General features: G+C 44.7%; 1 long non-coding RNA gene across 1 annotated transcript in view; it reads left to right on the top strand.

Annotated features, from left to right (window-relative positions):
- Positions 1–9,748, top strand: part of LOC123362838 — a 66,909-nt gene extending 57,161 nt beyond the window's left edge. The window contains exon 3 of the long non-coding RNA XR_006576594.1: positions 9,464–9,748. This is a non-coding gene — a long non-coding RNA (uncharacterized LOC123362838). The remainder of the gene's footprint in view (positions 1–9,463) is intronic.
- The last annotated feature ends 2,788 nt before the right edge of the window (positions 9,749–12,536 follow it).

Genomic DNA, 12,536 nt, shown 5'->3' with positions numbered 1-12,536 from the left:
AGAATCTGAAATTGCCTAATGAAATGATCATAGCAGTCAATTGCAAAAAGATCCACTTGTGACTTAAAACTAACAATATTAATAACAAGGAAGATAAAATATCTCTGATAGGGACTTCTCCCCTAGTCCACGAGAGGCAGGATGCTTGAGCAACTAGGGTGCTAGGCTAGGCATTGGGAGATGCAGGTTTGATGCCACAGACTTTGGACAAGTCACTAAGTCTTTCTCTGCCTCAGTTCCCCATTTGCAAAAGTATATATAGCACTTCCCTACCTCGCAGGGGTGTTGTGAGGATAATTCAATACAGTAAAGACTATGAGGTGTTCAGAAACTACAGTAATGGGGCGCCATTTAAATGCCTTAGATAAGATCCGTTCCCACTCTTCAAAGACAGAGCTTTCTGTGTGCTTTGGCCATAAGTGAATTACTCTGTGAGAACATTAAAGAGAGGAAAGCTCCCTTTTGCATTCAATGCCACTAACAGAAGGGCAGAAAAAGAGTGGGGGGAGTTGAATTTCAGTGTTGCATAAATACAAGAGAATATTTGTCTTGTGCTAGTGATACCATTTTCCCTCCTTAAGACCTACTTGCTATCATAACACCTGTAAGAAATTAGCCAGCAATTACCCTGATCTTGCAAACATGCATATGCTTAACTTTAAGCTTGGGTAGTCCCCCTGAAGTCAATCAGGCCCAGATCCTCAAGGGTGCCCAACTACCAGTGATGTCTTTAGATGAGTAAAGTTAAATATGTGCATAGCTGTATGCATGATCAGGGCATAATAATAGTAATATAGAGCAGCAGCAGGGAATAGTGAAAACTTCAAGACATACATACTTCTTAACCCCTGTGTATGTCTGGTTATTCATTTTGGATTGTAAACTCCTAACGTCTCTGTGATTTCCTACATGTCTGGAGAGCACATAGCACATTTGGGTTTCTGCTTTATAAGTAATAACAAAACAAAATATTGTAATATGCATCTTGAGACTAAGGGTGGGCAACTGGTTCAGAGAAAATACAACTTTAAAAGTCTCATACCTCTGTTCAGATTTTGGGCAGCACCTGAGAATGTATCGAGGTTGGAAAGTTAACTCTTTTTGGCTATATTCCATCCTTTGCCCCCCTCCCTGCCTTTTGCTAGCCTGGAAGTAGAAATAATGAAAAACAGATGGATGCAGGGCCGGTGCTACCATTAAGGCGAACTAGACGGTTGCCTAGGGCGCCAAGATTTGGGGGCGCCAAAAAGCAGTGCCCCCAATTTTTTTTTACAGTGTTCCTCCCCGAGCGTGTGGTTGCTGCTCCACTTCTCCCGCCTCCCAGATTTGCAGCACCAATCAGCTGTTTGGCGCCGCAAGCCTGGGAGGAGAATTAGAGCGGGGGCGGCGTGCTTGGGGAGGAGGCGGAACAGAGGTGAGCTGGGGTGGGGAGATGCCGCATGGCTCCCCGGGGCGGGGGAGCTGCCGCGGGAGGGGTGCCTCAGGGCTTTGTTGATTGATTTGTGAATGATTTGAAAGCCAGTCCTGATGTTGACAATTAATTCAGCATTTGTGAGAATCGAGAGAGAAGTTTGAACAAGCAATTTTTGGATGATGGGGTATGTGTAAACTGTTGGGTTTGGGGTGTATAAAATGATATTAAACAGAAGAGAATAGCAAATGACAAACAGCAAATAACACACTTCTGGTACAAACCTGTGATGCTTTAGGCAGTTTAACATTTTCATAAATCCTCAGGGTTGATCCGAATATTCACAAATAGCAAACAATAGGACTCTATAAATAGCAACCAATCAAATCTTAACAGTTTATTTGCAAATTTTTCCCCCATTTTTGACCGGTTCGAGTGCACCTATACATGACCCAATTCTTTCCAATGTGGGCCTCAGATCAGGGGTTAGCCCCATAATCCTGCCTTTGTCACTTACAGATTAGACTGCTGCAACTGCCTTTAGGGGAGAATGCAACTGAGTTATGGAAGGAGAAGCTGCCTCAGCACAAATCAACCCATTTCTGTCAATGGAAGCTGCTGCAACCAAATCAGTCTTGTGGTCTGCAAATTCAACTGTCTCCCTATTTGTTTCTGTTCCATATTCAAAGTCCTGGTCCTAGTGGTTTAAGATCTAGATGCCCTCAGATACTCGTTGTCCATCTCTGATTTATCTAGGCACTTGTGCTCCTCAGACACTATGCAGTTAGGGGAAACACAGGCTGAGACTCAGGCACTAAGTCCTGGCACCTGATTCCAAGCTTAACTGTGTTCAGGTAAAACTAGAAGATCCACATTTCCAATAATGCCTTTCACCCGTAGTGATACATTCAGCATTAAGGTGACCAGCTCTTTGTGCTGTAAAGGTCAGGGCAGTCAAGTTTGCTAGCAGAACAGACCAGTCCAGTCGTATATACCAATCCAAGACACAGCCACTACTTTGCATCTTGGAACAGGTCTCTGATAAGAACACCAGTGCTCTAATCCTGTAACAGCAGAGCACTAATATTTTAACAACCTAGGGATGCAAAAGGAGTTTTCAGAACAGGACTTCCCAGACAGTGGCTGTTCTTCAGTTTAAAAATGTTCATTACCTGTGCTAAGGCCCAGTTTTGCAGCCCTTATGCAGGACTTCAGTGGGAAGTTGAGCTGAGAAAGGATTGGACAGTTTGGCTCTATTTTTCTTGCTTCTTATCCTCTTGCAATTTTATATAAAAATAATTGTCCTACTACTTCCAAAATGGATGCTGAAGATTCTGAAGGCTACATCCTTTCTGGAAATTCCAGAGTATGTTCTGTTTTAATTTTCAAGACCTTGTTTTCATCTTCAGTAAATTCAATTACGATGGCAAAAGCACCAACCAACCAACACAGCAATATTTTCACATGGAGAAAAAACCTAAGTCAGAAACCAGACTGTTATATTTCGGTTGAGGAAGTTGTAGAATCTAAGCAGGTTATAGAGAATGCACAATGTAAAAGACTAAACAATGATCTTGGTGGGAAAATAGAAGAAGAAAAAAATTTAACATACAGAATTTGGGCTGTGGGTCTGTAGAAGGGCTCAGCTGAGGCTTGTCCCTCCGCGGGGCTGTGGGGTATCCCACTGCCTCGCACTAGGTCACTCTGGGCCCAAGCCCTGGGTCAGGGCGGGCCAGTAAACAAACAGTTGGGAGCTCGGGCCCTTAGGCAGGGGCAGAGCCAATAGTTCAATGGGAGCCCTGGCCCTAGGTCAGGGCGGGGCAACAAACACACAGTCAGGAGCTTCGGCTTCTGAGTGTCTGGTGCGAGGGGGAAACTGTCATCTGTGAGTGGGGTGGCAGGGGGGATGCAGGCCCACCCACTCCACTGCATCCCAGCCCAGGGCCCTAGCAGTGGCAGAAGACACGCGGCTGCGTCAGTGGGGATTCTGACCGCAACACACTGACAGTGGTTCTGGCCCTGCTGTGGCCAGGCCAGGGTCGGCTGCCCCCGGGCTACTTCCGGACTCCCCGTCGTAAGGTACCTGGGCTTGGCCGGTGTCCTCGGCGGTTCCCAGCACCATCAGTTCCTCAGGGTAGCTGGCAAGGGGTAGGCTTGGCTCCTCCTCGGGGTAGCTGGCAAGGGGTAGGCACGGCTCCTCTTTGGGGTAGCTGGCGAGGGGTAGGCACGGCTGGCCTGGCCAGTTGTCGGGTCGGCCGCAGCCTGCCGGCGTCCCCCAACCCGGAGCTAGGCCACAGGCATCTGGCCTCTCTGGTGGCTGGCTCTCAACTGAGCTTTGCAGCGAGGCTTTCCTACTTCCTGTCCTGCGCCGTGACCTCTGGGGGGCGGGCGCAGGATCCATGGGCTCTGCCCACATTGGTGCTAGGAGAGGCTCGTCCTTCAGTGGGCTGTGGGGTATCCCACCACCTCACTATAGGGTCACATAGTTATAAACTACAGAAACCTCCAGAAACGCTGATGGTGCAGGAGCAGGTTCTAGCAACTACTCATGCCAGTCTCTGGATTATAGATGTGGCAATGATCCACGAAGTCCCTTTAGAAAGTACATTGGCTTGATAGCAAAATGCCCATCATGATGCTTTTAGACCAATTCCCTGTGGACATATCCATAATACACAAAATCAACCATTATTATGGGAGGGGCTATAGCACTGTTTATTATGAAGGTTGCTTGACACTTCCCATTATAAGACCCTGTTTTAAGTTGCTTGTAACTTTTTCAAACTTTAACTGAAAGTTAACTTTAGCTGAAATTTTTTTCTTTAGTATTTACTATTTATAGTACAGTCGCACTTAGGAGGGACCAACAATAGATCAGGGCCCCATTGTGCTAGACACTGCAAATACTGAACAGAGAGATTATCCCTGCTCTGAAGTTCTTATAATCTAACCACGACTGCTATTCTTATTGCCAGACACAAAGCCTGAAAGAAATCCCATGGATTGAAAGGTTATGGAGACCGAACAACACACGACATGGTCCGTCTGGGTAAGGGTTGAGGCAGAGTAGCATAGGGAAGTTAATATAGCCACTGCCTTTGCTGCACACATCTATTCTTTGTTTCATCTTCAGGGCTGTCAGTACCAGCATGCAGATTAAACAAGAGCTGGATAAAACACCCCATTACATAATAACCTCATTTTGAGAGTATGTGAGTATTGTATGACACAACTGACACAAGATAGTAAATTGAAAACTATAAGGTTGACATTCCATTGTCCTTGGAGATTTGCAACACATACATAGACACACTGATCGCGCTCTGCTGTGAGCGCTCCAAAGTTGTTGACATATCAGTAGGAGGTTAGCAGGAAGTGTCATTCTTTTGTTTCACTGCTTTTTTAAAATTCAGTTTGTATCACAACCTTTATGTTGTTTGTGGAAAGACAGAACCTTTTTATCCTGATGGTTAGAAAACACACACTAAACATTCTTGCTGTGTCAATTGTGTCTGTACCTCTTTAAAATAAATGGCCTTATTCTGCCACCCCAAATCATATTGACTATTATTAATAATTATTTCTATTTTGGTAGTGCCTAGGAGCCTCAGTATAGCCTTTCTGCCAGGTGGAATTGGCAGCAACATGGTCCGGGTCCAATATCTTGGGGTCCCTCTTAACAATACAAATCAGAACCGGCTTGAGCTTCCACCCAGTAATCTGGGAAAATTAACCACCACTCCAGGTGCTTCAAAGAGTCAATACCTCCCCACTCGCAAGCACGGAGTCTGTGTATAGCAAAGAAAACTTTTAATAAAAAGGGGAAAGAGTCCAGCATTAATTTGGGAAAATGCCACAACCATGATTTGGAAGCAAATGACCAAGAACAAACACCCGTCCTTTGCCTCAGTTTCTCACCTTTCGGTGTGAAATTCCAACAAACAAGTGTTCCTTTAACATGCCACTCCTCCCTCCCTCCACTGCACCCCATTCACAGTTGCTGCCCTGGGTCAGCGAAGACCCAGAGTTCAGAGGTGCGTTCACTTGAGTTCAAGGGGCTGGGTGTGGGGGGAATGTCAAGGAATGCCTGAGCTGCTGTGCCACCACTGCAGCTGGCTCACAGTTGCTGCCATTCACTCTGCTGCCACCATATCCGCTGCTGTGACCCTCTGATACCTCTGCCTCTCTGCTGCAACATCACTGCCTGAAGTCCCCCCGTAACCCAGTTTTTAATGTATAAGGGGGGTCGCACTCAGAGGCTTGCTGTGTGAAAGGGGTCACCACTACAAAATTCCGAGAACCCCTGGTTTAGATATTAGTATCCAAATATTCAGGTATATCACTCATCAAAGGTTATCTTAAGAGTAGCTTGTGGAAAGCAAATGTAGCAATGAGCATAATTGTCCCTCAGTAATTGAGAATTTAGAATATGTTGTCCCTTAGTAAATACAATTAATCAGAGAAGTATTTCAGTTACTTTCCCGACTTCACTTCTCAGTGGCACTCCAGCTCATCTCTCCTCGTATTGCCAATTGGTAACCCAACACCAGCCAAAAGTGATCATTTTGGCAAAGCAGCTCCATCATGCTGTGCATCTAGGCAGAGTGGGAGTGTCTGTGCAAACAAGATCTGCTCCTGAAGTCTTTTCCCACAGCTCATCACTAGATGTCAGGGGAGAACTCTTTCATGCCTGGCTTACATAAATATAAGACAACAGATGGAGACAGGAAAACACAAGGAAATAATGAGACAATGTTGGCCAGGTGATGGGCAGTGTTCTCATTACCCCCGCAGCCTAGCCATTATCAAGTTTTTCATAGGCATTGCAACAAAGGTGAACGTTAAGGCGGGTTTTGAAGGAGGATAATGAGTTAGTTTTGTGGATGGTAAAAGGGAGCTCCTCCGAAACAAGCATGAGCGGCAGAATGGAAGAAAGCATGAAAGAGCTTGTTTGAAAATTTAACTTGTGGGCAGCGGAGGCTGGCATGATGGGCTGATTGGAGGTGGAAGTTGACATCCCAGTAGTGAATGAGAGATGATAGGTAAGAGAAATAGAGGGATGATAGTGGGCACAAGGGAGAGCTGGCTTTGGAATGGGATCACTGGAGCAAGTAGAGGGCTATAGGAGGAGAGCAGAGGAGATAGGGTGACCAGACGTCCCGATTTTATAGGGACAGTCCTGATACTTGGGGCTTTTTCTTACATAGGCTCCTATTACCCCCTGTCCCAATTTTTCACACTTGCTGTCTGGTCAGCCTAAGAGGAGATATTTTGTGTCTGTGAAAGGGAAGAAGGAGAGTTGTAGGAGCAGGAAGGGGAGAGAGGTCACTTTACCCAGGCAAGTATTCCCTGGAGACTCTCTATTGTTGGTTCATGAGTGGCTGGCAAAAGAGATTTACAGTTTGTCACAAGATCACAGTGTGAGAGGAAGCCCAGGTTGTAAACCAGAGGGCTCAGTGGTACCCCAGTTCCATGCACCCCGGAGGTACTTGTCACAAATGTGACTCATTAACTTCACCAGGATTGTGAGGGTAAAGAGTGTACTGCTGAGTAAGGGTCGCAAAACCACTACCAAAGTCATTATTTCTTAGGGAACATCAACACCAAAAATAACCCTAACATTATTTAGTGTTTTGGAGCAGATATAATCTCTTGCTCAAATGATCTTTGTTAGGCTATTATTCTTAAAACATGTAGCTAGAGCGGAAAAAAACCCTCACATGATTTACATGAAGCAATTTCAGCCGCTTGACTGTATGTAATTGCAAAATCTGGTTTCTGGATTGGTATTGTGCATCTGATAAACCCGTTCTTGTCTAACGTGTAATTGTGCAATTATGTACCATCCTATTCATGGTTTTAAAAGGATGTAGAAATTGTAGGATAATTTAACATGCATGTTGATTACTTTACAGTTCAGCATCATAGTTATTTAAAGGGCACATTTAGGCTGTGTTAGTTTAGGCGGATTTAAGCCCAGCATTTAGATTTTGTGAAAACTAAATTGGAAATGGAAATGTCTCTTGGGTTTTTGTTTGTTTTTTGAAATGTCTGTGAAAACAGTTTTTGGTTTAGATTTAAACATTCCCCTCACAGTATGTGCAACCAAACATCACAGCACTAGGTGAGTGTAGGAGAGACAAAGAGAAAAACTGAATAGTCTATTTCCATTGTTACATGCTAAATATAATGCAAGATGTAAACAAGCCACAAAAAAACCCCAACCCTTCAGTCTGCTCTGGGGGGATGGATCCCTGCACGGAGCCCCACTGACGTCAATGGGGAGGTATGGCAGCTGGAAGGAAAGGGCCCAAGAGTGAGAGAAGTAAATAAGATTTTTAAAATTCTGTCACACTCTAAGCTGCTGGTTGTAGTTCAGGGACAGATATTTGGGGATTTAAATGGCTGTTGTGAACTTCAAAAATTACACTCTGAAAACTTGTTTCCCTACTATTGGCTGGGATAATTTTCCCCACATTTGCCCATAAAGAGTCCCCTCTCCCTCCTCCCAGCACAGAAAGGAGGGCCCAGGATGCTGTTGCCACCCCTCCAAACCTGGCAGAGCATGCACCATTGGCTCAGAGGCTGGAGGCTGGCCAGACTTGAAGTAGGAGCATGTACATCCTCCACCAGCCCGACAGAGATTCCAGTAAAAAATATTTCCCTTCATCAAACTACATACACATGTACAACTTTCAAGTGTAGACATAACGGGAAAACTCTTTTCTTTCCACTCTAGCCATTACTATTTCTTTCTCACTGTGGCAAGAAGCACATTGCACCGTCCCATGAAACCCCACCTAGTCCTTTCCTACCATTTTAAAATAAAGCCGTAACCGTGGACTCTTATTATCTGAACAAAAACAAACACTGCCTGTTTTCTTTCCAGCTCAGGGTTTGAAAGGATATAAGCTTGCTGTGGTCCTGCCATCTGAGGAATTGGCTCCCAGCAAAATCATAATCTATTCTGTTTAAAGGAGTTCAAGGAGCTTGGAATCACAGATACAGACCGTTCCAGAATAAATGAGGCAATGTTAACAAAACCCTCCATCAATTCTGTGCATTGTACTGGCACTAAACAAAGAGAGAAAGAAAGACACCCGCCCCCCTCAAAACAATATCCTGTACAAATACTGCTTGATGGAAGGGGCCCCTTTTACCTACCCACCCCTTCTGTTTCAAACCCCAAGACATTTACTTTGATGTCTCCCAATCAATTTTCCTGGTGCACAAAGAGGTCCTTTAAAGTCAACTAAATGGTCTTTCTTTCTCCTTGTCCTTATGGAATCACAGCAAGCAGGATCACATCACTCTGAGCTCCCTGCACTGTTCCTGGTAACCCCTATGCACTAACCTCTTACACACTACACCTTCCTGCGTCATTCTACTATGTCTATACTGCCACTTCAAAGACTTAATGTCGCTTCAAGGGATACTGCCTTTAAAGAACTTCTCATCGGTGAGAGGATTTTCTCGTCATATCACATCCAACTTTTCAAGTTTCTTGTTAATAGGGGTCACCTTTGAAGGTCTGCAAATTGCTGAAAAGGTTCTTCTCCAAGTTCGTCATGTGACTGGAGTGGCTCTCTGAAGAGCTCTTTAGCATTCCTCCAGAGGAGTCTTTTATCTTCAGGAGCATCCCTGAGGAACTTCTTATTGTCTGGGTCTGGGCTTCCTTGAAGAGTGTTGATGCCCTCTGACAAGTCACTGCTTATGGGCAAATTTGTGATTCGGTGCCTATACATTATTGAGTTCAAGGGGAATTCTCACCTGAGTAAACTGAGCAGGATATGGCAAATACAGGAGTGAGTACAAGAGAACAGATTTTTTTGTTCATCACTAATAAATCTAATTGCTGTAAGAAACAAATAGCAAACCTTGTTAAAAATGAAGACAGACATCCTGCCAGGCAATACTTGGCATTTTAAATTAGTGATGGGCAAATATTTGTGTATGACATCAGAACCTAACTCTTCACTTTAATCTTGAGCCTTTTTGTTTGTTTATTTGAAAAAGTTTGATAACTTGTTTTCTTCCCCTATTTATTTTTAGTGCCCTCCCCAGAGTGCTGCACTTCCTTACACACGCTGGACAGTACCACATGCACTTCTGAAGGCCTTACTGCAAAGAGGAAGTACCAAAAATCTCATGGGAAAGCCTCTCCTCAGGAGATCTGCATACCTAAAGGAGCTACTTCAAGCTTTCCTGTGCCAAACCTGTGAGCTTTTTGAGGTTTGCTCATCACTAAGTCAATTTGCCAGAGTAATGATTGCAAGATAAGTTTTAAGTTCTTCTAGGTATTTCTTAGTGCCAATTTTTTTAGTGTACAAATTTTAAATGGGTTCTATTTTTCGCACATAGAAAATTCCTATTGCCTTGCCTTAATGTTTTAAGCATACAAGGAATGCAAGCCCAGGCCCTAAAATTCATTCAGTATATATGACCTTTTAATACTAAACAGTGTGTAACAAGCACATCCATTTTCCCACTTGCTATCTAGTAAAGTACTGTGCTTTCAAAATCCTGCTTTTTGAAGTCTGTTTCTTTATGTAAATTTTTAAAGGGTACTTATTTGATTTGGGGTTATGGTCTCTGCTTCTATGTGATTTCTGGAAGGGAGTTTACTTCTGAAAGCAGGGAGCCATTACAGAAACACCAACAATATAATCAGACCAATTGCTGACACTCTTAAAAATGATGTGAAAATGCCTGTGAATCTCAGTGACAAAAATAATATAATTTAGAGTTTAAGTAAAGGAGTAGATTGGGCAATTATTTACAGACAACCCAGAAACAACAATTACTGTCACAGGGAGAGCTAGATCTTCCCAATTACTGTCACTAGGAGAGCCAGATTCAAGTTTGAGTTATGACCTGGGCCTAGTGTAACCTTTGGGTTGGCTAGAATTTACTTCATTGTGCTTCTCCAGTGCCTAAAAAACCCAACTCCCATAGAAAAGCACTTTGAGACCCAGAATTCAGTCACTGAGGATATTCAGCAAGGATTGCACAGGGTCAACCTCACCACAATCAGATCCAAAAGAACAAAAGAATTAACTTATTTTTAAAGTATCAACTTTATAAAATCTTATGATAAAGAAACATTAATAATAATAATTTTTACAACATAATATGGCTGCTTTATAAGCCACATACATTATCTTCACAGTTATACATAAACATAAGAAAACAAATTAAATCTTAGCAGGTCAGTCCCCACAGAAACACACTGCGAAGAAACTCAGAGTTCCCAAAAGCTTAGGTTGAGTTCATCTGTCTCAGTTAGAGTCTTTAATCATCAAATCTATACAGTCTGCTGAGTCAAAAGCAACATCTTCCCTCCACTTGCTAGCAGAAATCTGCAGTTAGAATCCAAGCAGATTCTTCCTCCTCTGCTGAAATCATTCAGTTAGCTAGTCAGCTAATCAATTAACCAACCACTCAGGTAAGGGTATCGATCGGAGTGGCCAAACTTACTGACCCTCTGAGCCACATATGGCAATTGTCAGAAATTCGAGAGCTGGGGTGCACCTGCCGGGGCTTGGGGCTTCAGCCCTGCTCCTGCTGAAGCCCCAAGCCTTAGCACATGCGCCCCACAGGGCAGAAGCCCTGAGACCCCTCCCTCCCCACTGGGATGTGTGAGGGCGACACATGGAGTCACATACCCACCCCCCCAGATTTTTACCAGGGTTTGCTGGCCCTGCTCGGTCACATGGTGCTGTTGGGCTTCCCTCCGTACATGGCAGCTGCTGGAGCCAGCAAGCTGGGAGCTGAGGCCATGGGGAGAGGCAGTGGCAAACAGCTGAGAGTTGCAGGGAGCACTGCTGCTTTTGCTGCTTCCTTTCCTCCCAGAGCTAAAGCAGCAACTCCTCCCTGCAATTCCAAGTTGTTTGCCGCTACCTCTCCATGCAGAGCAAACAGCTGGGAGGTGCAGGGAGGGGCCACTGATGGTAAGAGTGGTGTGTGTGCCGGGGGAGGGGGGGACGTGACTCAAGATGTTGGGGGGGCGGTGAACCTTTACACTGTGCCCCCCCCACTCTCAGCAGGCACAGGTCATCTCTGATAGATGCAAATAGCCCCACCACAGGGCAGAATCCCCAAGCTCCCTCCCTCCAGTATGGCAGACGGACAATGGTGGGGTGGGGGGGGCTATGGGAGCTGCACTTGAACTGTAAAGGAGCCGTATGCAGCTCACGAGCCGCGGTTTGGCCACCCCGATGTAGATATTTTTAAATCCTGTTTCAAGACCAATACAAAACTGAGAACAGCAATGTGAATGACCCTTTCCCCCTCAACATATTTAAATAAGAGAAAAGTTGGCGACTCAGACAAGTTGAGACAATTTAACTAAAACAGTTTGTCTAAAATCAAACAACATTCAAAGTGTACAATTAAAATACATTATTTTTCCCTCCCAATTTTCCCTTTCTATAATTAACACTGCCTGGCCTTCCATGGTGGAGGGTTAACAATATCACTAACATGCTGCAAAGTGCTTCAAAGTTAGGGACAACAGCCTGCTTCCTGCTCCTGGGCTCAGCTTCTCCCTACCCACCCACTGCACATGGGCTTTTGCAAAGCAGCTGCCCTGTCTACTTGCCCTCATGGACTCTTGAGTCCAGCAACAGGAAACCTATTGAGCATACCCAAAACTACCACACCCAATTCCAGAAACTTCTAGTTCTGAGTGTGGAGAGCTAATTGTGCATCTGCCTAGCAACAATGACCCAGACACAACTCATTCCTACCCACCCTCCCAACAGAGCTCTTAAAGAGCTATCCCCCTATTAGGGATGTTGGTTACGCTAGCTTCCTCTTGGGCTCTGGGAATTCTGGACCCTGGAGTTTCAAATAACTGAGGCCTGCTTGAAAAATCTTCCTGTTCTCAGTGGGAAGGAGAGCAGCGACTGGTGGTTGAGTTGTGTCTCCAAGCTAAGACAAAGAGTGAGGGCTTCCCTATGGAGAGAGAGAGAGAGAGAGAGCTAGGAATGGAGCATGCAGGGGGCTTGGCTGAAAAATGTCTGTGGAAGAGGATAAGAAGAAATAGGCAGAAGTAGGAGGTAGCCCTGTGAATTGCAAAACAAAGCAGTTTGATGCTGAGAACAGATAGCTTCTTCAGAGAGGA

The sequence above is a fragment of the Mauremys mutica genome, chromosome 2 (genome assembly GCF_020497125.1).
Source record: "Mauremys mutica isolate MM-2020 ecotype Southern chromosome 2, ASM2049712v1, whole genome shotgun sequence".
In the NCBI taxonomy this organism is placed as follows: domain Eukaryota; kingdom Metazoa; phylum Chordata; order Testudines; family Geoemydidae; genus Mauremys; species Mauremys mutica.
The sequence above is the reverse complement of the archived record's forward strand: the minus strand, read 5'-3'. Positions and strand labels throughout refer to the sequence as shown.